The sequence below is a fragment of the Nyctereutes procyonoides genome, unplaced genomic scaffold, assembly GCF_905146905.1.
Source record: "Nyctereutes procyonoides isolate TBG_1078 unplaced genomic scaffold, NYPRO_anot_genome, whole genome shotgun sequence".
NCBI classification, from domain to species: domain Eukaryota; kingdom Metazoa; phylum Chordata; class Mammalia; order Carnivora; family Canidae; genus Nyctereutes; species Nyctereutes procyonoides.
Genome location: NW_026575042.1, coordinates 2,854,496 through 2,881,862, shown reverse-complemented (window position 1 = coordinate 2,881,862; position 27,367 = coordinate 2,854,496). Strand labels below are relative to the sequence as shown.

General features: G+C 46.0%; 1 long non-coding RNA gene across 1 annotated transcript; it reads left to right on the top strand.

Annotated features, from left to right (window-relative positions):
• The first annotated feature begins 692 nt into the window (after positions 1-692).
• LOC129507381 (uncharacterized) lies at positions 693-27,367 on the top strand. Its single transcript, XR_008663975.1, has 3 exons — positions 693-976; positions 23,061-23,156; positions 26,159-27,367. It is a non-coding gene; the product is annotated as an uncharacterized LOC129507381 (long non-coding RNA).

Sequence of the window (27,367 nt, the reverse complement as noted above, 5' to 3'; positions counted from 1 at the left end):
TTTTTTTTTTTTTTGGCGCATCTATCTTTAGCTTTGACTGGCCTCATAGGCCTTGCTTACCCTGCCCACCAATGGCTCCAGGAACTTGCAACATTTCCCTGGTGCACTGTTTTTGGGCCCTCTGCCCTCTCTGGAATTTATTTCTCGTATTTATGGTTGGAGCCGTGCTGGTTCATTGTAATCTAATAGCCCCAGTGCTGTAAATTTTTACTAAGCCAACAAAAAGCAAAAATGGTTAAATGCTTGAGAAATGCCAAATCCTCATAAATCAGGAAGGTTCCAACAATTTCAGTTGGTAAAGTACTGCAATACTCTGCATTACTCAGAATCCCAGGGCATCAACTATAGGATAATATGAGTGAAGTCTGATTAGTCTGGAAATCAACAAAAATCTTGAGGTCTGGATGCTTTTCAACCTCTGCATTGCTGAGGGAAACTATTCATGGTTCCCTAAAACTAACCCATAAAAACTCTAAAAGGTGATGTTCCTGACACATTCCCTCCATGTCTACTGTGCTGATAACAAAGGAATTTGAAAATAATGATCTGAACTAATAAGGGGTTTATTTACTACGCTGGCACTGAGGAAGCAGGTCAGGAATTCTGATAGTCACTGTCCTGTGATGTGTGAATTGGTGCTCTGACATCTACCTCATCATTCATCTTTGGCCTGTGGGAACAGGAGCCAACCATGAAGTCAGGTGTCACACACATACCATTCCTCCACTATTGGAGATACTGCTGAGAACCCAAGAGGAGAAACAAGGCCTGAGCACTCAAAACAGCCCCCACTGAGCCTTGCATGCAAAGCCCTGGATATGGGAAGATGCAGAGACCGTCTCTCAACATTCAAGCAGCTGGCATTCTCACCACAGTTCCCAGTTGCTCTTTTTAATCTGCCAGGTGGCTTAGAAATGGATGTCAAAGCAAGAGTTTCCTGCTTCTTGGGAGACACTGAGCAGCAACAAATAAGCTGGTACTTATTTCATCCTTACTACCTGTTCTGTGTATCTCAGGAGGGCTTGGGTTTCATCCTAAGGACAACATGCAGGTGTGGAAGTGTATATAAGGGGCGGGGTGGAGTTACACATAAAAGGTATCTCCAAAAACCATTCCCATTTTATGAAGGAGGAAAATGGGGGGAAAAAAAAACCTCAGAGGGGTCAAGTGACTTGCCCAAAATCACACAGCTAGTGAATGGTCAGCCGGGATGCTGGAATCAAAATAGTGTCAGCCCCCTTAGAGTTCTTTTCATTCAAAGTCTTCCTTCTGCAAAGTTTGCCAAATAATTAATAGTGTAGGATTGGTCTGCCATGGTGTAGAGTGGGCAGGATCTTTATAGAAAATTATGGGCATGACAAAGGTAGATAACTTGGTTGTCTAGCAGAGTTTTGATCTAGATCTCACAAAGCTGCCAGGACCTTAGCAAGGCAGAAATAGTCTTTTTCAGAATGATTACAAGTTGCTATATGATAGAAGGTGCTCTAATAAATGTAACAGTACAGGCCAACACTGTATTCAATATCTCAGAGACTTCAGTGGAGAAAATGAGTGAGGGTGGGCTCTTCCCTGGGAGGTCATGGCTCCTTGGGAGCCTCTTGCTTCTTTGTGTACTTTCGGCAGTTATGCTGTAAGGTAAATGCATCTGTTGCAAAGAGAGGAACTGGAGCTGGCCTGGGTGGGGGGATCAGGAAAGTTGAAGGAGGCAAGGCATTTGAACTGAAATGTCAAGAACCTGGTGTTTTAATACTACTCATCTTTCGTAAGAACAAACATTTATGGAACACTAATTAGGTGCTACAAGCTTTGGAACATAATTTAACCCTGGTAACAGTTCTGTGGGAAGGTATACTTGTTGCTTGTTGGAGCAGATGCTATTGGTGACCTGCCCCTGGAGTCTTGGCTGGACTAGCTGCTAATGGCATTGGTGACAGTGGTTCATACTGACCTTTTTCTTGAGGACTGCTCTTGAGTGGCAGAAGAAGCCTTACCTGGAGTTGTAAATTGGATGGCAAAGCCAAGGAAACCTGTGGACAAAGGGAGAAAACAGGAAAAACAACTGGTGAGAAATATGAATGTTGGATTTTCCAGATCTATCTTCCATCTAATTGACATTACAGAAAGAGAGACTTTTTAACAATTTTATCTTAATAGAAAAAAAAAAATTTTATCTTATTAGGAAAAAAAGTTCATTTTTAAAGGACTTTAAAAATATATTTTATTTATTTGAGAGAGAGAACATGAGTGGTGGGGAGGGGCAGAGGGAGAGGGAGCAGGGAGCCCGATGTAGGACTTGATCCCAGGACCCTGAGATCATGACCTGAGCCAAAGGCAGACACTTAACCAACTGAGCCATACAGATTCCCCAAAAATAGTGCTCAAATTTTTTTATGTAAATTTCCTTGAGGTGCCCTCAGGTGGCAAGAAGCAATAGTGGGGGAAAATCGCATGTAGACACCACCTAGTGAAATTTCAAACTCTTAAAGATACCAAGGATCCTTGGCTAAGGATAAAGAGAAAATCCTACAAGTTTCCAGAGGGAGATAATACAGTTTCAACAGTCAGACCTGGTGCCCAATTGTTCATCTTCAAAGTGTGAGCTATCTATAAAATTCTGAAGGAAATTGATTTTGAACCTAGAATTCTACACCCAGTTTATGATCCTTAAGAGTGAAAGCAAAATAATAATGCTCTTGGACATGCAGAAAAGACTGGATGTATAATTTGTGGAGCTCAGGGCAATATGAAAATGTGGAGTCCCTAATTTAAAAATACACTAAGAATTTTAGGATAGCATCAATGGCAGAAGAGTCAGAGTCGTTGTGATGCAATGAGAGTAAGACTTGACCAGCCATTGCTGGCTTTGAAGATGAAAGGGGACCCAAGGCAAGGAATGCAGGCAGCTTTGAGAAGCTGGGAATGGCAAAGAAATGGATTCTCACCTAGAGCAGCTGAAGGAACACCTTGATTTTTGCCCAGTGAGATCCGTTTTGGACATAGGACCTCCAGAACTGTAAGATAACAAATCTGTGGTATATTAAACCACTGACTTTATGGTAATTTGTTATAGCAGCCATAGGAAATTATTTTACCCTCAGTTAAAATGACAGACTCTCAAATAATATAAAATCAAAACCAAGATAAAAAAAAAAACACTCTTAATACAACGGGGTTTAAATTCAGTCACCTGCATTTTACAAGAAAAAAACAAAACTGAGCAAATTGTGAATCCTAATTCATTCATTCAAAAGTATGTGTTGTGCATTTATGTGTGCCAGGCAGTGAGCTAAATAAAAGTGAACAGAATGGAGGAATTCTTTGCCTTCATGACATTTACAGCTGGGGAAGGGAGCAGTTTAAAAGGCATATATTTGGGGACACCTGAGTGGCTCAGTGGTTGAACATCTGCCTTCAGCTCAGGAGGTGATCCTGGGGTCCTGGGATCAAGTCCCACATTGGGTTCCCTGCAGGGAGCCTGCTTCTCCCTCTGCCTGTGTCTTTGCCTCTCTCTCTGTGTCTCTCATGAATAAATAAATAAAATCATTTTTTAAAAGGCATATATTTGGATATATGTAAATAATCACAACTCCCAGGAGGGCTGTGATACACAGCATGCTGAGATTGAAACGGTGGCTTGTGTCTGGGCACATGTTGAAGAGAGGAGTGGTGGTAGGAAGTGGCCTCATTTCTCAGAAAAGGTTGAGGTGACCATGGAAGGTGCCACTTGGAGCATGTGCTTTGGGGAAAGACAGACTAATTGCCCCAGGAGCCACCCCTCCAAATCCAGCTCTGCATTCTCCTCGAGGCCACACTCATCCCAGCCAGTGGCAGAGGCAGCCCCAGCCAGTGACCAACCCTGGGGGCACTCAGGAGCCAGGCATCCCTGCCTGACATGGGTCTCCCTCAGTGGTCACTCCCCAGCCACTGCCAGAAACTGTCCTGGAGCTGCACTCCTGTCTGTGATCTTCCTGCCTAATTTCTTTCTTCCTCCTTTCCTTTCACACAGCCCAGCCCACCCTGTCTCTTCCAGGTCTCTCCCTTCTGTAGGCATTTTCCTCAGCAAATGCCTTGCACGCCTACAGCTGTTTGACATGCTTATTATCTCACAGCTTGTGGATTGGGAACCCAGGCATGGTGTCATTGGTTCTCTGCCTTGGGATCTTTCCCAAGGCTGCCATCATGGTGGCCAGGGTGGGGCTTTCATCTGAAGGCTTGAGCGGGGATGGATCAGCTTTCCCAGCTCACAGGATTACTGGGGAGAGGATTCAGTTCCATAGAGCCTGATGGGTGGAGAGCCTCGATTCTTCACTGCTTGTCAGCCAAAGCCACCCTCAGTTCTTTACCATGTAACCTCCCCAGTGTGGTCCGTCCCTTCATCAAATTTTATAAGCTAAGAAGGCAATCAAATCTGCTAGCAAGTCAGAAGTTATTATCTCATGTACTATAATCACAACAGTGACATCTCATCAGCTTTTCCAGGTTCTATTGGGGTTAGAAGAAGTCACATGTCTCATTCACACTCAAGGAAGGAGGTCACACAAAGGCAGTGGAGTTTGCTGGGACAACTTTGAGAGGGCTTGCTCCGCGTTCATTCACAATTCAGGGTCTGTTGGATCCTGGAGACTTGGTGAAACACTTGGTCTACAAAAAGCCTTGCCTGTGCTCCCTGAAGTTGACAGAGTAAATGTGTTGCCCGAAAATATCAATACGTGGTTTCAAATGCAATCATATAGTCACTATTTGTTGAACGGACATATCAATTTGCTGCAAATGAAAGCAGTTTTGAGAAAACAGAGTCTGGCACCACTAATAGGTTGTTTTAAATTTGCATTATATAACTGATTTGGCAGTTTTGTGTATTAAAAGGTCAAAATTTCAAGCCATGTGACATTAAAATTAAAAAAAAAGGGCTTAAACATTGAGGAATAAAATTTTCCACAGCATACCCTTGTGCTTGCCTTTCACATCTGGAGCATTGTTAGTCCTGCCCTTCACAGCCATTTACATTTGAATCACGTTTCTCTCCAAGAAACTCGAACAAATATAGCACTTCCTTTTAAATGTCCTTTACTCAGGGAGAAACATATTTTGGGATATGTACTTACTTTTCCACAACAATAGTGCCATCAATTTTAAAGCACTGTGTGCAAGGGGTAGTGGCTGCATCAGGTTAAGCCTGTCAGTTGATGCCTTTTAGATGATTTCTGAGAATTGATTCATTAACACTGTCGCTGTTCTGTTTTTGGCACAAGAATCAGGCCAGTGCTCACCCTGTGAAGCCATGTCGGAGGCTCAGAAAGTCAGGGATTCGGGATCCCTGGGTGGCGCAGCGGTTTGGCGCCTGCCTTTGGCCCAGGGCGCGATCCTGGAGACCCGGGATCGAATCCCACGTCGGGCTCCCGGTGCATGGAGCCTGCTTCTCCCTCTGCCTGTGTCTCTGCCTCTCTCTCTCTCTCTCTGTGACTATCATAAATAAATAAAAATTAAAAAAAAAAAAAAAGAAAGTCAGGGATTCATGTTCCAGCACTACCATATGAGCTGAGTGGCCCTGCAAGTCACCCTCCCTGTCTGTTTCACAGTTCTCTTGTTTGTGGAATGAGAGGTTCAGATGAAAAACCTCTTACCCATCCATTCAGGGGTCTATCACTCCACTGTGAGCTCTCAGGGGTGACCATGATCGGGTGCTGTGGTGCTCCCCGCAGACCCTCTTCACTGGGCTGATGCAACCACTCCCGAACATTGACTGACAAAGGGGTGCAAAAAGCCTGCCCCGGATGAGCACTGGGTGTTATTCTGTATGTTGGCAAATTGAACACCAATAAAAAATAAATTTATTATTTAAAAAGAAAAAAAAGCCTGCTCCTCACCTCCATGTGGGACTGAGCCTTGTGGTACAATTCATGCTCTGAGTTCCCCGTGGGAACTGATCCTTCCTCACCTCCTTCCCTCACTCTGTCTGCTTTCCTCTCTCCTCCTGAGCACCTCCCTAAATCAAATACACAGAATTCTTGTCTCAGGTTCTAGTAGATCTAGAGATCTACTTCTAATCCAAGAAATTTACCTGAGAGGGGAGCACTCAGGTTTGTGGGATTTCCTGAATCTGTCTGAGGGTGTATGTCATCATGAAAATGGGGAATGGTGAGATATAAAAATAGACAGGAAGCCTTTAACTAAAGCACTAGATATATTTAAATAAATATGTGGTTTTTAGTTTATAGACAATTTAGTTTACATTTGTGTTGATGATGGCACTGCTAAGTGGATCTGCTCATGCCTTGCTCAGGGTGGGTACTCAATAATTACTGAACTAAATTGAATTTCTAAAAAGGGGCCTAGAATGCTTATGAGAGGCTTGGTCATAGGACAGAAGAGTTGGGGGCAGAAAGGGGAGAAAGGAGAGAGCATAAGGAAAAGTCTGGTGGCCCTGGTCTCCAGACTGCCCCTGCTCCTGTGGCAGCATGGTAGAAATCAGGGTGGGGGAAAGCAGTCATCTAAGGGTCATCTCAGCAAGTATGCCTGGATTGCAGGTGCCAACCTTGGGAGCATTGTCAGTAGGCTCTGATCTTCCTCATTGTCACCACCTGCCATGTTGGTAAACTTGATGGGGAAGCCAACTCCCGTCCAGTGGCTTTCCTGGGTCCAGCTACCCTTTCTTTCTCAGTGTCTGGGGGACACCTGCTGCTTAGCCCACACTCAGCCTTCTCTGTGGTTCTCAGCCCACCTGACTTTTAGTTATTTTGTGTCTCTTAATCCCCTCACCACTGAGTGCTTAGGGAAAACTTAGAGGGACTCCTCCTGGATTTTTCAGAATAAGCGATGGGAGCCACAGAGGGAGTAAAGATGTTGAACCAGAGAATGCAAGTCTTCTATCCTCAGCCAGTCCTGTACTGTCTCTGGGTTAGAGTTTTTCTATAGACCCTCAGCCATGGCCAGCACAGACAGCAGGGCCATGCTGAGTTGGAGGCCTCTCCTGGCTAATGTTCCCTGAGGGACCCCATGGACAGGGATCATCTTCTAAACAATGGTGACATGGGCTGGAGGGGGCAAGTCCTGGAGTTGGGGAACAGGGCCTCCCTGGTGTGGTCACTTCAGAGGTGTGAAGGTTTCCAGAATGAGATTTGATGTTCCCAACTATGGCCTCCAGATCCTAAGCCAGGACACCAAGCATCTGTTAGAAATGCCCCACCATCTCCTGAGCCCATCAGGGCTCCCTGGCTGCACCCTCAAGCAGGGTGTGAAGGTTTTCTGGAGGGCTTTGGGTAGGAGAGGAGAAGAAGACAAAGAAAGGAAACTAAGAAAATTGGCATTGAGTGGTGACAGCTGCATGCCACGTGCATTTTCGTGACCCATCTCATCTGACCCTCTTAATCTCAGTGAGAAATCACCTCTCAGACTCAGTTTCTTCACATATAAAATGTGCTTAAGAATTGGCTGAAGGTCTCCCAGGTCACACTCATGCCACATCCATGGCACAAGACAGAGTCCTGGAGGCCAAATGGTTTGCAAAATGAGAAATCAGAGCTGATGGACAAATCTAGGTGTGCCTGACCTTTCCGGTGACTTTAGAGCACTGAGGAGGCCCTCAGCCAGGTGCTACAGCTGGAGGCTTTGGACAACTGGGTGAAAGAATAAGGGTACTGAACACCTTCCATTTTGAGCAAGGATTGGCACACATTTTCTGTAAAGGGCCAGATAGTATTTTTTTTTTCTTTTTTTGTGGGCCATCCGGTCTCTCTGCCAGAACTACTCACCCCTGCCCTTTTAAATGCAAAAGGAGTCATAGACAATATGTAAATGATGGGTGTGTCTGTAGGCCAATTTACAATATTACAAAACCAGGCAGCCAGTCTGTGGGCCAAAGTTTGCCAACCCCTGACTTAGGGGCACATGACAGACGCATCAGGAGGTATCTGGGTGAGACAAGAAGTGTGAATGATTAGGGTTAGCAGGGCACCTTAGTCTGTGTAAATGGCATCCTGTGGAGCCGTGCAGTGCTCAGACTTCACAATCTTATGTGATAGTCCTGAGGGTAAGATAAAAAGAAAACAAGCCTTACAATCTAGACTGTCCTACCCTGGGAGTGACTAAGTGCTGGCCAGCATCACCCTCTCCTTGTTCGGGTGGGAGGGACAGAATGTGGAAGGACCTTGGCAAAAAAAAGTGGGAGGGACATTAAACCTGCCCAAAGGTAATGCACTCCCAGAAAATCGGGTTCTCAGCAGGTGTCAAGAGAATGCAGGATCATGTGAAGTCCTCCTTCCCAGAGCGTGAGGAAAGCAGACACTCCTGGTGACCTGATTTCCCATAATCTGACCATCCTGCTTCGTAGCACTCGGGCAGCGCTACTTCAACCATGGAAGCAGGATGTGACCGGGTCAGCATTAGAGAAGGAAAACCCTTGTGAGGCAGAACCATCTAAGGATGGACTAGAAAGGTCTCAGTACTCATTTCCCTAGAATTCCATTCCTGGGCCGCCAAGGCAGTCGGGCACACGGCACAGTGTCAGCTGATTTAACCTTTGGCCGTTCTCAGTAGTAGCTGCTCCAACAGATCAAGAGCAGGACAAAGTACAAGAAAGGGACTGAAGCAGGTGCCGCTTTGAGCAAATCTAGCCAGGGTTGGATAAGCAAGATGGAAAACGCATTTGTCTGACAGGCTCCAGGCTGCTGGCAAAGACCATTGTGAGGAGCTCTTGCTGGCCCTAGAACAGGGCCGAAGTGACTGCCACAAACTGTACCCATGCTACTCACTGCTCCCGGCCTTTCTGTCTGACTGGGCTACCGTCTGCAAGGGACAGACAAGGAGCTCAGGGTTAGCATGGCTCCTGCCTCCAAGAGTCCCCAGTGCAATATTTAATCATGGGCCAGCAGCATACCCCATCCACAGCCACCAATAGCAAGTCAGGGAGACCAACCTTTGAAGGGAGGAAGTACGACAGAGCAGGAAAGTGATTGGGTTTTTCCTACTGTGCTTTTTGTTGTTGCTTTTGTCTTTATGCTGATGAAAATCCAAAGGGGCCATGTCACACCACTCAGAGAGAGTTGGTGCAAGAGACCCTTCTTTTTCTCTAGTTAAAATAGTTTAAAATTCTATCAGCAAAGTCAAGGAGTATATAAAGAGAAAGTAGAGGGAATTGAAGTTCCATTGGAAGTACAAAAAATATGCTAAAATATAAAGTGAACATGGTGATTAAGAAATATGGAAGACAGAGTAACTGCAACCCATATCCTAGTGGCCAATACTGAAGACAAACACACAACTAGATACAAACCAGAAATACATTTTAGGTTAAAATAAAAAATTGTAGTAATAGAAAAAGGATTAGATCTAGAAAATCAGTCAGAGCATTTTAAAAAGGTCTAGAACTATTCAGTGTTTGGTAGGCTTCTCCAGTATAACCATCCAGGCCTAGAGATGTCTTATTGGGAGCTTTTTATTTATGAATCCAAGTTCTTTAATGGTTGAATAGTCTTATAACCATTAGAAAAATTGAATTCAGAAGCTGAAAGCTCCTGAAGAAATAAGTCTCTTCTGGTTCCAGCTCTGACATGTAGAGAGCAGAGCAGTCATTACTCCTGTCCTCAAGAGAAAGCTGAGAGAACTAGAATCTGCCTCTCTAGAATCAAAGACTCACAGCTTTTAGAGGTTTACCTGGAACAGGAGCTAATGTAAACTGAGGCAGAACAGTTTTCACAGACAAAATAGACAAAGGGATGCTGTCCTTCGTACATAAGGGGACTTGTACCTGTGGGCAGGGGCGGGGCACAGAGTCCAGAGAGAGCACGCACCAGTTAGACCTGAAAACACTCCAGACAATTAAGAAAAAATGTTCAAGTTAACTCTTGACGGAAGCAAAGTGAATCACACCAATGAGGTAGGTTTACCGAATTCTTGCTAAGCTGTCTGGCACGCAGATATTCTCTGGTGGCCACACGACAGGGTTGTGTCCTATGTAGAGGCAATTTGGCAGCTGGTGTCAACAACTCTATGTGCCATGTGTCACACTCTCCCCTGGTAACTCCAATTCTAGAAAATGCCCTGAGGAAACAAACACACTTTGGGTCAAAGATCCACATACAAAAATGTTTGCCTCAGCACTACGGTGAAACACCAGAATATTCTAAATGCTGGTGAGGAGGGATGTGTAAACAATTTAGGGTATATATGCTATAATGAATGTTGAGGATCCATTAAAACTGTATTTAGAAAAAGTTCTTGATATGATAAAATGCTTATGGTGCAATACTAAGGGGGAAAAAAGAATACAAATTTGTGTCAATCGTCTAAAAATATTTTTACCTGTACTTAAAAGCAATCAAAAGGAAATATATAAAATCTTTAGAGTTTATGTCTGCATAGTGGCTGGTAGGGTGATTAGAAAATGCAGATAAAGGTTTTTAAAACTACAATTCCATAATAAACATGCATTTTTATGTTGACCTCTAAAAATCTTTTTTGTTGAGCTTAAAAACCTTTTTTGACTATAAAAGTAAATCAACTCCATGAAAGTTAATTAACTCGAACAATGTGTTGAAATAATTAAATTGATAAGAAAACTCATTGAATTTAAAAAAAAAACCACTAAGACTACTCACTGTAATTATATAAATTCTACATACACAGAGAATGATTTAATGATGGGAAGAAAAGGAGAAAGAGTGGGCAGTTAGCCTGTGTAGAAACCAGTATGTGTATGATAGAGAATTTGTGGGATTCCTTTGTGAATACGTATCAGAGAGCAATACTTTGTCCATTTTTCTATTCTTCTTAAAATATTTTAAATACAGAAAAGGTGACAGACTATAACCTACTCTTAGTTTTTTTTTTTTTAGCCTATTCTTAGTTTTAAAAAAGCGTTAGCATTTTGCCATATTTGGATTCTTTTCTTTGTAAGGACATAAACAATTGTGGGCACATGTGAATTCCCTCCTTAAGCCTCTCCTCTCCCCCTCAAGTTCATTCTCTCCACCCACGGCCTCCTGCTCTACTGGCACCTCCTTTGTTGGTTCTCTGCTTCCCTAACATTAGAAGCTGTCAAAGTTCTGGCTGTGAGCTCCATTTATTTGTGCACCAGGCACATTTATTTGGTGCGGGTGCAGGGGAACAGGGGGTGTAGATGCCCAGTCTACGCAGCCCAGCCTGGCGCCTTCCTGTGACCCTGACCGTGGACATCAGGAGGCACCCCACCCCAGCCAGAGGCCCTGGAAGCTCTCCCTGCTCCCGTAACTAAGTGGCCTGGAAAAGTCTTCTTCCGCAGGACAGCCTCTTCCTTGGTACCAGAGGCGTCTGTGCTGCAAGCTGTGGCCCGTTCGGCTGGACAGCAGTAGGATAGGTGGCACCTCCCGATCCTCCCAAAGCTGCAGCATGTCCCCCTAGCCCTCCTTTTGTTGTCTTTTGCATGTGAAATCTGAGGAGTGGTTTTGCACATTGCTTCCTTTGGGCACTGGATGGCAAGGAAGCATGCACACGGAGGGCAGCGAGGACCTGGGGGGCACCACCTCTGAATGCTGGGTGTTTTATTCACCAGCACCTGTCCGGTTCACTTTTCATTCGTCTCCACTATACAGGAAGCTTAACTACAGAGGAAGCTCCATTCTGGGCTTGTGCTGATACCATGTCAAGTAGCCGTAGACTCAGCTCCAGTTTGGATTAGTTGCCTACAAACTGCTGTAATATATTACCACCGACTTGTGGCTTAAAACAACACAGATTTACCATTTTATAGTTCTGGGGCTCAGAAGTCTAAAATCCAGGGGCCCCACACTCCTGGTGCATGCCCCTCCCTCCATCTTCAGAGGGCATCACTGCCATCTCCAGCTCCATCCTTCCAACTTCTCCTTCTGACCTCTGGCTCTCTTGCCTTCTAAGGATGCTTGTGATGACATTGGGCCCACCCAGAAAATCTTGGCTAATCTCCCTATCTCAGGAGCCTTAACCTGGTTGCACCAGCAAAGCCCCTTTGCCAGCAAGGTACTGTATTCTCAGGTTCTGGGGCTTTGCATGTGGACATACTTGGGGAAGGGGCAAGCTTCTGCCTACCACACTGTCACCCTGGCAGTTTTCATCTGAGTCGTCGTTAAACAAATCGCAGCAAGTGCAGGAGTGGAGAGATAGACAGTGTCACCAGGGAGGTGAAGGCCTTCACTGAGGAAGCAACCCTTGGCCAAGCACTAGAGGCTGAGAATGACTCAACACATGGCGTGGAAAGAGAAGGGCACTCTGCATAGAGAAAACAGCCCTTGTGAAGGCCAGTTGTCAGGACAGAGCTGGGGAAGGATGAGGGACTATTTGAAGCTTGTAGGTCAGGAGGAGAGAGAGGAGGGGAGGGAGGCCCAAGATGAGGCCAAATGTGAAAGCAGAGGCCAGAAGATTCAGGCCTAGGGGATGAGGTTCAAGGTCTTTTCCTTAATATCAGCAGACAGGTGCAGCTAGGGGATGGCTGATGGCCTTGTGTTTTGAAAGCTCCTCCGGCTGACTGTGTGGAGAGCTCCCCAGTGGGACATTCTGACCTGGGTCCATGCAAGGGACAGAATGATAGCCCCCAGCCATGTCTGCACCTTCATTCCTGGAACCCGTGAATACATTGTGTCCATGATGAGGAGATTCGGTGGCTCTTCAGCTGGCCTTAAAGTAGGGAGAGTACCCTGGAGTCTCCGGGTGGCCCAATGTGACCACTAGGGGCTTTAAATATGGAAGACAGAGGAAGGAGAGTCAAAGTCACAGGGTTGCGATGGCACAGAGAACTCGAACCGACATGGCTGGCCTCGGAGATGGGAGGAGGTTTGGGCCAGGGGAAGCTCAGACTTGCCAGGACAGAGACCTCCACTTGAGCCCCAGGAAAGGAGCACAGCCTTGAGGCCACCTCGCTCTTAATTCAGAGAGACCCACTTTGGACTTCTGAGCTCCAGAACTAGAAGACTAAGTTTCTGTTGTCTCCAGCTATTGACCTTGTGGTCCTTTGTATAGCAGCAGGGGAAGCTCCAGGACTCCTGAGATGTTCAGTGGGGAAGCAGGGAGTGGTAGAGGTGGGGGGTGGGATGGGCACTGTTCTTTTAGCAACCTTGGTCTTGAAATGTTGGAAGCTGGACAGATGCTTTGAACAGAGTCCCCTGAGCCAACAGTGCTAATAGGAGCCTGGCCCCTGAGGACACGAGAGATGCAGGTGAATAACGTGTGGTATAGACAACAAAGAAGAGGAGGGTCGTACCACCTCATGGAAGGTGGGGGCAAGGGGCAGGGAGAGAGAGGGCAAAGATACACACACCTGCCCAGGGCTCCAGTGCCTGGAGCTCATGGAGTCTTCGCGCCCCATTTGATAAAGAAGGAATCAGAGGCTTAGAGTCAGAAATAAGGTAGCGTGCTCAGGCCACACACCTGGAAATGGTAAGGGGAGTATTCCAGCCCTTCTTGGTTTAGAGAAACCAATCAAGCCCCGCGGAGAACTTCAGCCCCACATATGGCATCGGAGCATTCCTGCTTGTGTGGCTTGCTGCCTCTGGTGAGAGTGCCTTGCATCTGCCTGGCTCAAGGTCACAGGCTGCACTTGGTACCTGAGCCAGCCAGGGGTATAAAGACCTCGCTTTGGGGGCCAGATGTGGACACTGCCAGCCCATCTTTGCATTTTGCACAACCAGAATGCGTCTCTGGGCAGTGAAGACAGAGAAGGAGGCTGTGGTTAGGGCTGAGGGAGTTCAGCCTTGTATTCTAGGTAAAGTTTTCTCCATGCAGAAAAACGAAGCAGGAGCCTCCCCATCTTTTATTGCTGCTTTTGTTTTTTGTTTTCTCTCTTCTGAAGGTGAAGCACGGGTGTTTGCATGTGTGTCTTGATAAGAGAGAGGCCGAGCTCTTGGCGGTGATCGTGGACTCCTGGGGAAGCAGCGTCCTCCTGCTCCCGCTGAGTCCTGCTCAGGTTCACCTCCAGCCTCTGGCTGGCTGTCCACCTTCCCTTCCTGACCCGCCAGCCCCCAACTACATGCAGATCACATACGAATCCAGTGCTGGGACCGGGGGCACCAAATTATCACCTGATTCACGGTCCAAGAGGGAAACAGACATTATCCGCTGAAAGGGCAGAGCCCATTTGTCCCTGCCCAGCACTCCCCACTCCTGGCTCTGGTCCCCACCACCTGGGAAGGAAGAGGACCCTCGACACACACAGTAACTTGTGAGAATGGAAGAGGGCTGGGGGCTCAGACAGCCAAGAGTGGAGCCTCAGAGAGTTACAAAAAAGCATGTGGGTAGCAGCCCAGATTGTTTTTCCTCCATTGATCCCTGAATGCTTTACCAGAAATTCCACCTCTAAATATGCAGGGATTTAGGGTTTTGGCTCCACATGTAAGGAGCTTGGAAGTCACCATTTCATCTGACAAGTGAAAAGCTATAAGCATGGAGATCCTCATCTCTTCTTGGATCCATAAAAGAGAGGAGGACACAGGTGAACCCCTGCCCCCAAGCCTGGGGAGACGGGTGAATATGAGGAATCCTGGCTTACCTGAGTGGAGACTTGGGAGTGGAAGCTCAGGGGGAGCAAGTACCTGGCTGGTAACCCACCAACTGATGGAGCTCAGTGTGCATAACTCAAAGCTCACCCCGGGAAGACCCAAGGAAACAGAGACCCCTAGAGTATTGTGAGGCTTACCTCCAGAGGCTCCACTGGATTCCCACCATAAATTTCGGGAAAAATCTCAGGTTGCTAATGGGGAGGGGAAAAGAACCATCTTGCAGCGCACCCAGCAGTCTCTTTTCCTTAGGGCCTGCTCTCAGGTGAAACCAGTTAACCAAAGCCTAACCTGATCTGGGGGAAGGTAAATTCACAACTGCAGCCCGCTCTGTCCTCTGATCCATCCAAGGTGTTGGTCGTGCAGAAACTGAGAAAATCTCATGATGTTCCTGTGAAGCCTACACGCAGGACGACAGGTAGCTTCCTCACCCCGACACCTCATCAGCACATCCCCGAAGACCCACTTACATTTCCTCTCATCTGCACCTCCTCTCTGGCCTGAAGGAAAAAGTCCAAGGCACACCAAAAGAGAAAGCTGCAATTTGCAAAGACAGAGCCAGCGTCAGAAGCAGACCCGGCGGGGCTGTTGGAACCATAGGCCAGGAATTTAAAACAACCAGGATTTGTATGCTGAGGGCTCCAGGGAATCCAGTAGACAGCACACAAGAGCAGGTGGACAATGTAAGCGGGGATGGAAGTCCTCAGAAGGAACCAAGAAAAGCCACAATTGCTGGAGATGGAATACTAACAGAAATAGAAACTGCTTTGTGGGCTTCTGAGTAGACTGGGCACAGCTCTGGAAAGATCTCTGGGCTGGAGGATATATCAATAGATTCCTTGAAAACTGAAAAGGAGAACAAGAATTAGAAAAAAAAAAGAACAGAATATCCAAGGGCTGTAGGATTGCATAACACAGTGGGAAGAAGGAAAAGCTTTTTCTTTATTATAAACTGGACTCCACACCAAGTGTGGAACCCAATGGGGGGGGGGCCCTTGAACTCATGACCCTGAGATTAAGACCTGAGCTGAAATCGGAAGTTGGATGCTTAACTGACTGAGCCACCAAGGTGCCCCCAAAACTTTTATTTTTCTTATTTTTAATTGATCTAACAGATACATTTGCTCAAAACAATTCCAACGGTGTATTTGACAGCATATGCTCATGTACATATCTGCTTATGTATAAGAGAAATGAGTGCCAGCAAGGGGAAGCAGTGGAGGAGGAAACCAGATGATGATTGCCATAAGGTCCTCACACTGCCTGTGAAGTGGTATAGTATTATTTGAAAATGAACTTGGATTAGCTGCAAATGTATATTGCAAACTCTAGGGCAACAACCAAAAAAGGTAAGAAAGGAAGTATTGCTGATAGGATAACAAAGAAGGGAAAATAGAATAACAAAATGCTCAATTAAAACCACAAAAGGCGGGGACCTGGGTGGCTCAGTGGTTGATCATCTGCTTTCAGCTCAGGGCACCATACCAGGTCCTGGGATCAAGTCCTGCATCGGGCTCCCTGCAGGGAGCCTGCTTCTCCCTCTGCCTGTGTCTTTCATGAATAAAAAAATACAATCTTTAATTTAAAAAAACCTACAAAAGGCTGAAAAAGAATGGAAGGCAAAAATAAGAATATAGAACAAGAGCAAGAAATAGAAAATAGTAATGAATATGATAGATATTAATCTGACTATATAAAAAATCACTTTGAACATCAGTGCAAGAGTTTAAAGTCAGAAATTGTCAGCGTGGATCAAAAAACCAGACCCAAATACATGTTGCTCACAAGAAACCCACGTTAGATATAAAGACATGTGCAGATTAAGAGTAAATGGATGGAGAAAACCAAACCATGCTCACATGTATCAAGGAGGCCAGAGGAGTTGTGTATTAATTTCAGACAGAGCAGAATTCCAAGCAAGGGAAGTTACTGGGGATAAGGAAAGGCCTCACATAATGATAAAGGGGTCAATTTTCCAAGAAGACATGCTAATCCTTAATGTGTGTGAGCCTAATAACAGAGCATTCAACTATGCAAAGCAAAAACTAATTGAACTTAAGTGAACGTGAACCTCCTTAAGAAAAAAAAAAAAAGGGCTACCTGGGTGGCTCAGCGGTTTAGGGCCGCCTTTAGCCCAGGATGTGATCCTGGAAACCCGGGATCGGGATCGAGTCCCATGATGGGCTCCCCGCATGGAGCCTGCTTCTCTTCTCCCTCTGCCTATGTCTCTGCCTCTCTCTCTCAATCTGTGTCTCTCATGAATAAATAAATAAATAATTTAAAAAATAAATAAAATAAATTTTTTTAAAAAAATTAAAAAAAAATTGAGGTCAGAAACTTTCCTTGTGCAGGGGTTTTTACTGAGAAGTCCGAAAGGATGAGGGAAGGGAAAGAGGGACAGAGGGACGGAGGCCTGTGTCATCTCCAGGCCAGCCTAGCAGCTGCTTCCTCAGGCTTCCCAGCTCTGCGCCTATGTGTGCTGCTCGGCCGGTGAGCGGCCAAAGCTCTGACCTATAACCTTTGCTGATTTCTGTGTTGCCAACGTCAGCCGAGGCTGACAGCAGATTACCAGTTTCATTACTGGATCAGAGCTGGCAGGACATGGGCAGCGGCTCAGCATCACGTCGTACTTCCACCATACAGGGAGCAATCGACGCCAATAACCCCAACAGCACACAGAAGAGTAAGCTGTGGCCAAATAATTAGGAAGTGACACATCCGAGTATTATCTTTGTTTTTATCATTTAATTATAAATTTATATGATTTAATTTGATAATGGTTGTGTTTGCCAACCAGCTCAGGATAAGCAGTTCTCACAGACCATTGAAGAGCCGATTCCTGCACATGCCACACAGCAACTCGAAGTCACTTCGTAGCCACCGTCCCAGATGCCACTGGGGGTGAGTCTGCGTGGCTTCCCAACCCCGCCCCATGACTCTCCTTTGCAATCTCTCTGGAGGTGACATCAGATGAACAGTCACTACTTGGAGGGAATGAGCAGAGTGTAGTGGAAAAAGCACCGGCTTCTGAGTCAGACAGAGTAGGATCTTCAGGTTTTTCAGGATTTCGGGTGAATTAATCACTCTAAGCCTCAGGCACTTCTTCTCTAAAATGGAGATAATAATGGTTACTCCACAGGGTTATTATGGCTTTTGAGAGGGATAACTAACTATATCTCAGGATCCATTCTCCCCCCTTTGACAGAGTAGTGGAATTTTTAGGGGGATGCATACCCGACTGGATGAAAGACTACATTTCCCAGCCTCTGCTGGAGCTAGATAAATACATTCTGATGAATGGGATAAAAGGGAAAGTCATGTGTGCCATATCCGTACTCCTAAAGGACGGTGGCTCCCACTCCATGTTCCTTCCTCTTGCTGGCTGGAATGCTGGGGCGGGGAGGGGGGATGGTGGCAGGGAAGTGGCTATATAGACCATGACAGAAAGCTTATGTGGTAGTGGCCCAGCACCCAGGTAGAAGCAGCCTTGGCCAACAACACTGGGTCTCCTTAGCAGCCCTGGACCACCTCTTCAGCCTGTTATGAGTGATAGACATGGTGTTTAAGCCTCTATTATCTTGAGTCTTTAAGACTTTTTTATTGTGACTAAATATATAGAACATATAATTTACCATTTTAAGCATTTAAACTGTATAAAGTTCAGTGGCATTAAGTACGTTCTCATTGTTGTGCAAGTATCACCATTATCCATTTCCAGAACTTTTCATCATTCCAAACAGAAACTCGGTACCCATTAAACACGAACTCCTCACTCCCCCCAACCCCCTGCTCCTGAGAACTACAGTTTTACTTTCTGTCGATGAATTTGACTCTTCTAGGTCTTCATACAAGCGGCATTATACAATCATACAATGTTTGTCCTTTTCTGTCTGGCTTACTTCACTTAGCATAGTTTTCAGGGCTCACTATGTTGTAGCACGTGTCAGAACTTCATTCCTTTTTAAGGCTGAATAGTAGATACATCATAGACACATACCACATTTTATTTGTCCATTCACTGGTTGACAGACCCTTGGCCTGTTCCCACTTCTGTGCTATTGTGAACAATGCTGCTATGAACATTGGCGTACCTGTTATTTTGGGTCTTTTTGTTAAAGCAGTAGAGTCAACATACTAGCTAATACCAGTCTTAACTAATGTACACAAAGTGTTGTCACAGTGACTGGGTTTATGCCCCCTCCCTGTACACTCTTCTTCAGGGGAGTAGGTCAGACGGTGCCAGGACAGTGCCATGTACCCTCGCAGGAGCTAATGATTAGTGAGCTGTTTGTGAGAATCTTGGTGCAGATTAGCCACGGTGTGGTTGCCAATTACCACGGTAATTTGGCAAACAATATAAATCAGGGTTTGGGGGGTTCTGAGAGAGCTGGTTGTTAAACATTTACCAGCACCCAACTGGGAAACCCTTTCTTACTGGAGGTCCGATCTTTAGCGCCCATAAGACTTTGTTCTAACTCCTCAAGCGGGGAAGGTTGTGAAAACATTACCTCTGTTGCTTGCAGAAGTGGTTTGTTGTGCGTGAAGTTTACGAAGTAGACATTTCTCTGTGCGTGCATGTGTGTATGTATGTATTTACGTACCCTTTCTGAAAGCTGCCTAAGGTAAGAGTGGAGAGGGTACGAGCTAGACACGCCCAAGTGCCTGGTCTCCATGCCCTAGTCCCTGCTGTGGCACACCCCGAGGCTCTATGTGAACAGTGCTCCTAAGAGAGGGGAGCCTCCAGCAGCCAGGGGTTCCTGAACAACAGAAGTGAGTAGAAGCCCTAGTTGGCCTGTGGTGGACAGCACGAGCAAGGAATGCACCTTTGTTGCAGTAAGCCACTGAGACGTTGGGGTTGTTCATTCTGCATCATAATCTAGCTTCCTCTGACATGTCTAGTAGGTGGCTGCATATGTAAGGACGGCGCCGTGGGCTACATACAGGTAGCATTTAAATCTAGGGGATTAGGGACGCCTGGGTGGCTCAGCTGTTGGGCGTCTGCCTTCAGCTCAGGGCGTGATCCCAGTTCGGGGATTAAGTCCCACATCGGGCTCCCTGCAGGGAGCCCCCTTTTCTCTCTGCCTCTCTTTCTTTCTCTCATGAATAAATAAATAAAGTCTTTTTAAAAAAGAAATCTTTCCATTTAAATAAATAAATAAATAAATAAATAAATAAATAAATAAATAAATAAATAAAATAAATCTAGGGGATTAGCATCCTGCCCAGCCCCCAGCATAAAGCCCCAGGATGCTGTGAAGACACAGATGTCGTGGGAGAGGTCACAGGGGTTGGGGGAGAGACAGGGCCCCTCAGAACACCGCTCCTGATGCCCTGACTGTGTCCCTCTGTCAGGCACTGATTATTTGTACCCTTCTCCTGCTTCTCTCTTCCCCCCCACCTCAATCTGACTCCTATGCTATGCCTCACCTGGCTCAGAATCCCTGGCGGATAGGGAGGAGCTGTCTGGAGCCTGGACCAGCAGACACCATTAAGCCCTATTAGACCATGATGGACAAGACACACAAACGCATGTTCCAGAGCAGCAGGGGGACCAGAAAAAGGACCTGTTGGTCATTTAGGCTCATGTTCGCTGCAGAGAGTTTTTCAGAATGCAACTCTGCTGTTTGTGAAGGGGACCCTCTTGAGAGTCAGACGTCAGAGGCTGACCTGAGTTGCCAAATTGGGGATGTCACCCCAGGAAGGGACATGGATGTGTTTGAGCCTGGTCAATCACATCCCTGAGTTATTCGGTCACAAGAGGAGAGATAGCTCAAAGTACAGGGGAGAGGAAAGGAACTAGGATTTTTCGGGGTGCTCTATGTGATTTATTTGAACTAGCAGACAATGTGTGAAGTGCTTTTACATCCCTTCTAAACTCACCGTCCCTTCTGGTAGCTGTTAAAGAAGCTGGTGTATCCACCTGGGTCCATGGGACTAGCTGCCTCTCTTTATTATCCACAACAAGCCATTGTATTTGTCCAGCCAGGAAATGTGAAGAATTCATCTAGAAATAAATAGAATGCTCCATGCTCTGCCCATTTTAATCAGTTATAGGTAAACATTGGAAACTCCATGCAATAAACCAATATTTCTAAAAATGGCAGAGAAATCAGTACTGAATGTAGTAAATTGGCTTTCTTCTTCCAGAAATACTATAGAAGGCTTCTTTGTTATCTTGGGTGATGCTGACTATCAGAGACTTGGAGTAACTGACTCAGAGCAAGGATTCAGACCAACGTGACCACTAACAAGCCTGTGTTCTTTCCTCCACGAGGCTCACAGACTCACAGCTACAGGGCCCTGGCAAGCAAAACAGTGGCTGGAGCAGCTCAGGGATGGGTTGAGGGTCTGTATGAGCAAACCAGCTCAGGGGCATCCCTTGCCTTAGATAGAGGGAGCCCTAGGAGCCAGGAGGGCTGCACAGCTTTATAGGAATGGAGGCCCAATTTTCTCACACCCTTTAGCTCCTCAAATAAGCCAGAACTAGGGAATTTGAATGAAGTGCCCTACTTTTAAAATATTACTACTTGAAACACTCTGCTGGCCAAACAGGACACTTTTGTGGGTCAGCTCCTAGCCGTGAGTTGCAGTTTCTCAGGTGTACTGGTTGGGAGAAGGTTCAGCTGTGTACAATAGGGACCTGCCTACGGGAGCCTAAGCAAGCAGGGATTTGCTTTCTCGCTCAACAAGAGGTCTCAGGAGGTAGTACAGGGCTGATGTGGCAGTCCACAAAGCTGGGTCAGAGACCCAGGCTTGTTTCATCTTTCTGCTCCATCCTCTAGAGTCAGTGGCATTCACCCTTACACTCCCAGGATGGCAGCAGCACTCCCAAGCATCACTTCCTGTTGCAGCCAGGAGGAAGGGCAAAATGGGAAAGGTGTAAGCTCCTGGGTCTGTCCTTTTAGGGAGCAGTAGCTTTCCTGGGAGCTCTATCCCATACATTTTAGCTTATACCCCATTGGCTAGAATTGGTCCAGACCATCCCTAGCTGCAAGGGAGTCTGAAAAGGGGAGTATTTTTTTTTTTTAAGATTCATTTATTTATTTTAGAGAGAATGAATGCAGGAAGGGGCTGAGGTTGAGGGAGAAAGAGAATCCTCAAGCAGACACCCCATTGAGTGTGTAGCCAGATGGACGTGGGGCTCCATCCCAGAACCCGGAGATCATGACCTAAGCTGAAACTGAAAGTCAGCTGCTTAACTGACTGAGCCACCTAGGTGCCCCCAAAAGGCAGTTTTTAACTGAACACATTGCTAACCAGGGTGAAATTTGCACTTTATTAGGAAGTAACAAAAGGAAAAAGGATATTGTGTAGCAATGTCTTACTCACTGTGCTGATTTTCTGAGTGACAATTGTCTGACTGGCCCCTGCTGGTAGCAGCAAAGGAGGTGAAATAGCCCTGTTGGTAACAATTTTACAGTGCTTTCCACCACTGGGTTTCTGGTATTGGGGTTATATAACTTAGGTGGTTGTTTTTGTTGCCCAAATCTTCCAGCTTCATAATCACAATAAAGGCCCCTCTGGAACCAGCCAGATCCCTGATAAAACTCATCCACATGGCAAATTCTATCCCTTCAAGTTGCCTCCTTTTATCTCTTAAAATAATCTGACATCAGTTTTTGCCCTTTTGTTCTTTTGTGCCATTCATTGATAGACTTTGTTTTTCCTAAGGATATCTCCCTATTATTATATATTTAGCTATAATTTCTCTACATTCTTTAGAAAATATTACATCAGTTGCCATTGAAGTTAGTTTTCCAAACTACAGGTAATAGTGTGTATCTATCAGGATAGGCTATGGTAACAACAATCCCGATCTCAGAATCTTAAAACAACAGAGATTATGTTCACATGTCTGTGGTGAGCCATTATGGATATGGAAAGGGTCTACTCACAGTTGTTCAGGGATCAAAGTTTAATGGAAGTGTTCTTATCTTGAACCTTGCTAGTCATCACACCACAGGGAAAACGGTTTTAGAGGACCTTGCATTGGCAAACGAAATAGTCAATGTGTGTCAGCAAGGCAAGGTGAGGGGTCTGTCTGGTTGGAGTTTACTTGTGTTACTCTTGCTGCAAATTTCCACCACTGAGGCACATCTGTTGTGGCAGTTGCTCTTGAAAAAAGCCATTGCCTCTCTGAAAGGTGTTTGCATCTGTGTTGACATGAGCAAAGAGGAACCCAGAATCTGGCTTTAGCTCTACAGAGTAGAATTTCCCCCAACTAAAATAAGGAATGTTCTAGACTATTCTCTTCCTTCAGTCTATCTCGAATGTCCTCTTACCCCAGTAATCCCTAGATCATCTCACTCAGGAGCCACCTCAAAACCTCTCCACGAAGTTCTCTAGTGAGATGGGAAGTACAGTGGGGAGGGAGGGAGGTATGTGTTGGGAGACAGTTGGAGGGCCAGGGGGGTGTTCATTGAGGGCATTGAGATTCAAGGACCTCAGCATTTCCAGGAGACACCGGATAGGTGAGGTTTCAGTGACAGCCACAGGACACATTCCTTTCTTTCTGTGTGAGATTATATTAACAATGACGGTATTTTGTTTTCCCTATTCTAGGATGAGTTCACAAACATGGTGAGACAGGGAATAAGCTCTCCTCCCCACTCTAGCCTCCACCCCCAGCTTGAGGTTTTGCATCCTTGCCACTTGAAGGTAAGAATGTGTGAACTGCAAGTACCATAGCCAAGTGTCTCTCCCTTCTCTTGGTGAGTGGGAGGAGCTGCAGGAGATGTTAATTCGCACACATCAAAGAAGCATACTTGCATTTGGCTGTGGGAAGGGAACAATGGAATGCACAGAGCTGTAGGCTAATCAATTAACTTAGAGTCTTTGCAGAGAGGTTTGAAAGAAAAAAAAAATTAGCAGGCTAAGGAAAGCCTTCTTAGCTTCCAAAACTCTAATGACTTTCTCCACCATAATTATGCTGGGCGTGTTGTCAGAGGAGAATGCACCAGAGTCTGCAAGACTCCCAGGGTGGGAGTGTTAAAGCTCCAGGTGGTTCACAGGTGGAGGCTTTCCAAGCCTGGCACTGGCACTGGTGAGAGTTCTAGTTTAGGTCTTCCATCTTTTTATTTAGAAGTTTACTGTTATGCTGTTGTCATTGTATCTGGTGAGGTGGTGCTCTCTCTCTTTTTTAAAATAGATTTTATTTATTTATTTGAAAGAGAGCATGATTGGGGGAGGAGCAAAGGTGGAGGGAGAGGGAGAAGCAGACTCCCCTCTGAGCATGGAGCCTGATGCAGGACTCAATCCCAGGACCCTGGGATCATGATCTGAGCCAAAGTCAGATGCTTACCTGAGTGAGCCACCAAGATGGTGCTCTTTCTGAGGCAGTTTACCCAAAGGATAGTTGAACCTGAATTTGAACTGAGGCTCTCACTTTCACAGCCAAGCGATATCCCAGGTCTGGTTCTCCAGAAGCAGAGCCCTAGGTGCAGCTTTATGTGCAAGTGCTTCATTGGGAAATGCTCCCAGAAGAGTCAGTAGAGACCAGGGAAGCGGGATCAAGCAGGGGTGAAATGTGCATCATCAAACGACATCCCTTGGAGGAGGGCTCCCACTTGGCTAAGTTCTGAGAGCTCTGGGGTCAGTATAGGTCACACCTCAGAGCTCCCTATCGGAGGCAAGGCAGCAGAACATTTATACTCCTGCACTTAACAGTGCCAGATTAAGTGTTCCCCCAGGAGAACTAAATTCCCAGGCACCAGAGGCATTCCTGCAGATGGGCAAAGTGGACTCTAGAGAGTCCAAGGGTGTGGGCCCCATAAAGTGACACAGGGGCTGGTTATCACAGTGAAGGCACCTGGGAGTTGGTGTCACATAGTTGACGGGCATGGATTGTGCCTACTGCAAGTGACCTCAAGTAATCCACTCTGGTCTGTGGGACCCACCTGGAAAATGGAAACAGCAATGTGTCTTCTTCACAAGATTGACATAAGATTAAATGGTACATAAATGTAAAGCACCTAGACCATTGCTTGGATATGGTAAACACTCAGTGAATAATATTACAATTATGCTGAATAATGGCACAAACCTAAATTCTAGGTCTTTGGCCTATTAAGTTGACCCTAGAATGGGGATGGCAGGTATGAGCTTCCTTCCTTCTCCTGTCCTCACATTAGATGTGTTAATCAAAGGTGGTAGGCCTCCCTCAGGCCAGCATGTTGCCTCCATATCCTTGTCAGGGCTGGAATCCTAGCATTCTTTATCAACCTACCGAGCTGGGTGCAAGATGAAACCATCTGCTGGCTCTGAAGTGGAAGAGTGCCTGTCCTGAAGGAGGTGGGTGTAAAGAGGAGAACAAAGCCTCATTGCTTCTGCCTCGTGTGGCCCCTCCGAGGGCAAACAAAGCTCGAAGCCATCACCTGTTCTCCATCCCACACCAGCCTCCAGTCAGTCCAGGCATCATTCTGCCGCCCAACAGCAACCAGCTCACACCTTGGCCATTCTCCATCCCCAACAGCAGGTATTGAGATTCTGCACTTTCTCAACCCTGAAAGATATTTTTACAATGAACCAAAGCCAGTGTGGGCTGGGATCATGTCTTAGTGAACACTGTGAGATGACAAGGGTATGGTATCTGCCCATCTAGAAGGTGTGCTGACCAAAGATGTCACTCCTGTGCCTTGGAGGACAGTCAACAAGAGGTGCTCAGGGAGTTCCCAGGGCCTATCAGATTTCTGGTTATTCACAAGAATCCTGCCTTTCAGTGGCAGCCAGGTGAGGAGGAACCACGCTGCTGCTGTGTGATATTGCACGGAATGATGAAATTTGCTGTGGACTAAGGGCCAATGTAAGGATGTAAGGTGATGTCCTGGAGAAGGATCTGCTTCACTTTCTCAAAAATGGGAAGTGTTTTTGAACTTACTCTGTTTGTTTTCCATTCCTTTGTGTAAGATATAGTTTAGTGATGGTGAAATCTATTGCTATAGTCCTTGGGTTACCCAATTGTGGGGTAGTGACGCTGGGCTTGACTGTTTTAGAGCCCAAAGAGGAATAGATATTACTGGAAATTGTGGACTCTGAGAACAGTGGGTAGCAGAATCACATCACCCCAATCTGTACTCACTTGGCCACGACTTTGGGTGTCCCATACTGGTAAGTGGCAAGCATGTATGTGTTTGTGCCCTTAGATCTTGGTAGATGGAAGATCCTTTATAAGTGTTGTATGGGAAAATGGGATGTGAGCCCATGGTGGGCAAAGGACTGGACACAATGGGCAGGTTTCCTGGCGCCTCAACTGCCTTGGCCAATTCTAAAGAAACTACCCTGCCCCATTGAGCAAAATGGATCCATCAGCTTTTACTTCTCAGGAATTTGAGCCAAGAGACACAGACTTGGTCACTGGTGTGGCTGGCATGTAGTTGGGCTGGTACAGCCCTGTTACAAGGCCTGGCCAAGGTGAGCCAGCCTGGCAGGCGGGCGAGGGAAAGGGGAGAAGATGAGAGCACCAGCTAGCTCTTCAGTGCCTTTTCCTCCCTGGCCCTACTACTTCTGTTCTTGCTTTCTCCTGGTGGCTCTTCCCCTCCCATCAACTTCCCCTCTCTGCCTCCAGAGAAGGCTTCTGCTGCTGCTGACCTCTGACTCTGGCTCTGGGGCAAAACCCCCGGGCAGCCTAACCTTCCCAGCTTTGTCCATCTGGTCCCCTACAGGCATTTCCAGAAGTACTTCAAGCTGTTGGGCACAGAATATATTCATCCTGGCCTTCCCTGTCATGATTGTCCAGGCTCTGGCTCAGAGCAGGAGCTCCATGGCTGATGAACCAACCTCATGACCTTCAAGCCACATATTCTTCTGTAAATCAGCTGCTACCTGACCAAGGCCCAGAACAGTCACTGCCTGAGTCATCTTGAGCAATCTTGTATTAACGGTGAACTACAGAGGTGCAGAAGAATTTAATCCATAGTTGGATGTGAACTCCAGCCTCTGGTATGTATGATGACACGTGCCATCTTTTAAAGCTTATAGAACCCCCTATTGTGCTTAAACACAAACACAAAGCATTAGGATTAGCATTCATAACAGATATGCCCACTTGGGTGCGAAAGAAGTGACTTAGTGACCATTAGAATTAGAACTCTCTGGTGAGGTGTGAGGACCAGTAGCCTCAGATCACCTGGGATCAAGGTAGAAAAACATGTTCTTGGGCCTCCCCAGACGCACTGGATCACATCTGCACCCATCTCCCCATCCTGTATCATTTGGAAATACATTCAGTTTCATCAGCAGAAGATTTCTATGATATTTTTTGGCATTGAAAGTTGGCTTTGGTAAGCTTATATGTTAACAATGGAAGGATGACAGTTCAGAACATGGGCCTGACTTTAGATCTTGCTGCATTATCCAGATGGCCTTCTGACTTCCCCAAGACTCAACTTCCTCATCTGCAAAATGGGAATAAAAAGAGTGATTTACTCGAGAAACCTGCTGTGGACATTAATTGAAAATATGCATGTAGAAATCTTGGGACTGAGTCCTTCCTACATGTAAGCTATTATTATCTTTGCATCACCAAAATAACAACCATTTATTAGGTGTTTACTGTGTGTTAAATACTGGGCCAAGCACTTCATACCACACTTGGAGATATCATCATCTTACCAAAGAGGAGACCGAAGGTCAGAGTGGGTCAAGATCGTGGGTTGAGATCTGGCTCCCCAAGGCTAGCAGGGCTTTTTCTAAGCCATGTTACATCCTGAGAGTTGGGGCAGAATTTTGACATGCGAGGTAAGGAGGGAATATAATTTCTGTGTATTAGGATATTAGCATCATGTCACACAGAGTAACCCCAGAATTGCTTGTGCAATTTAATTTGCCTTTGCCATGACTCGCCTTTGCCAGTGTATATTTATCTTATAGCT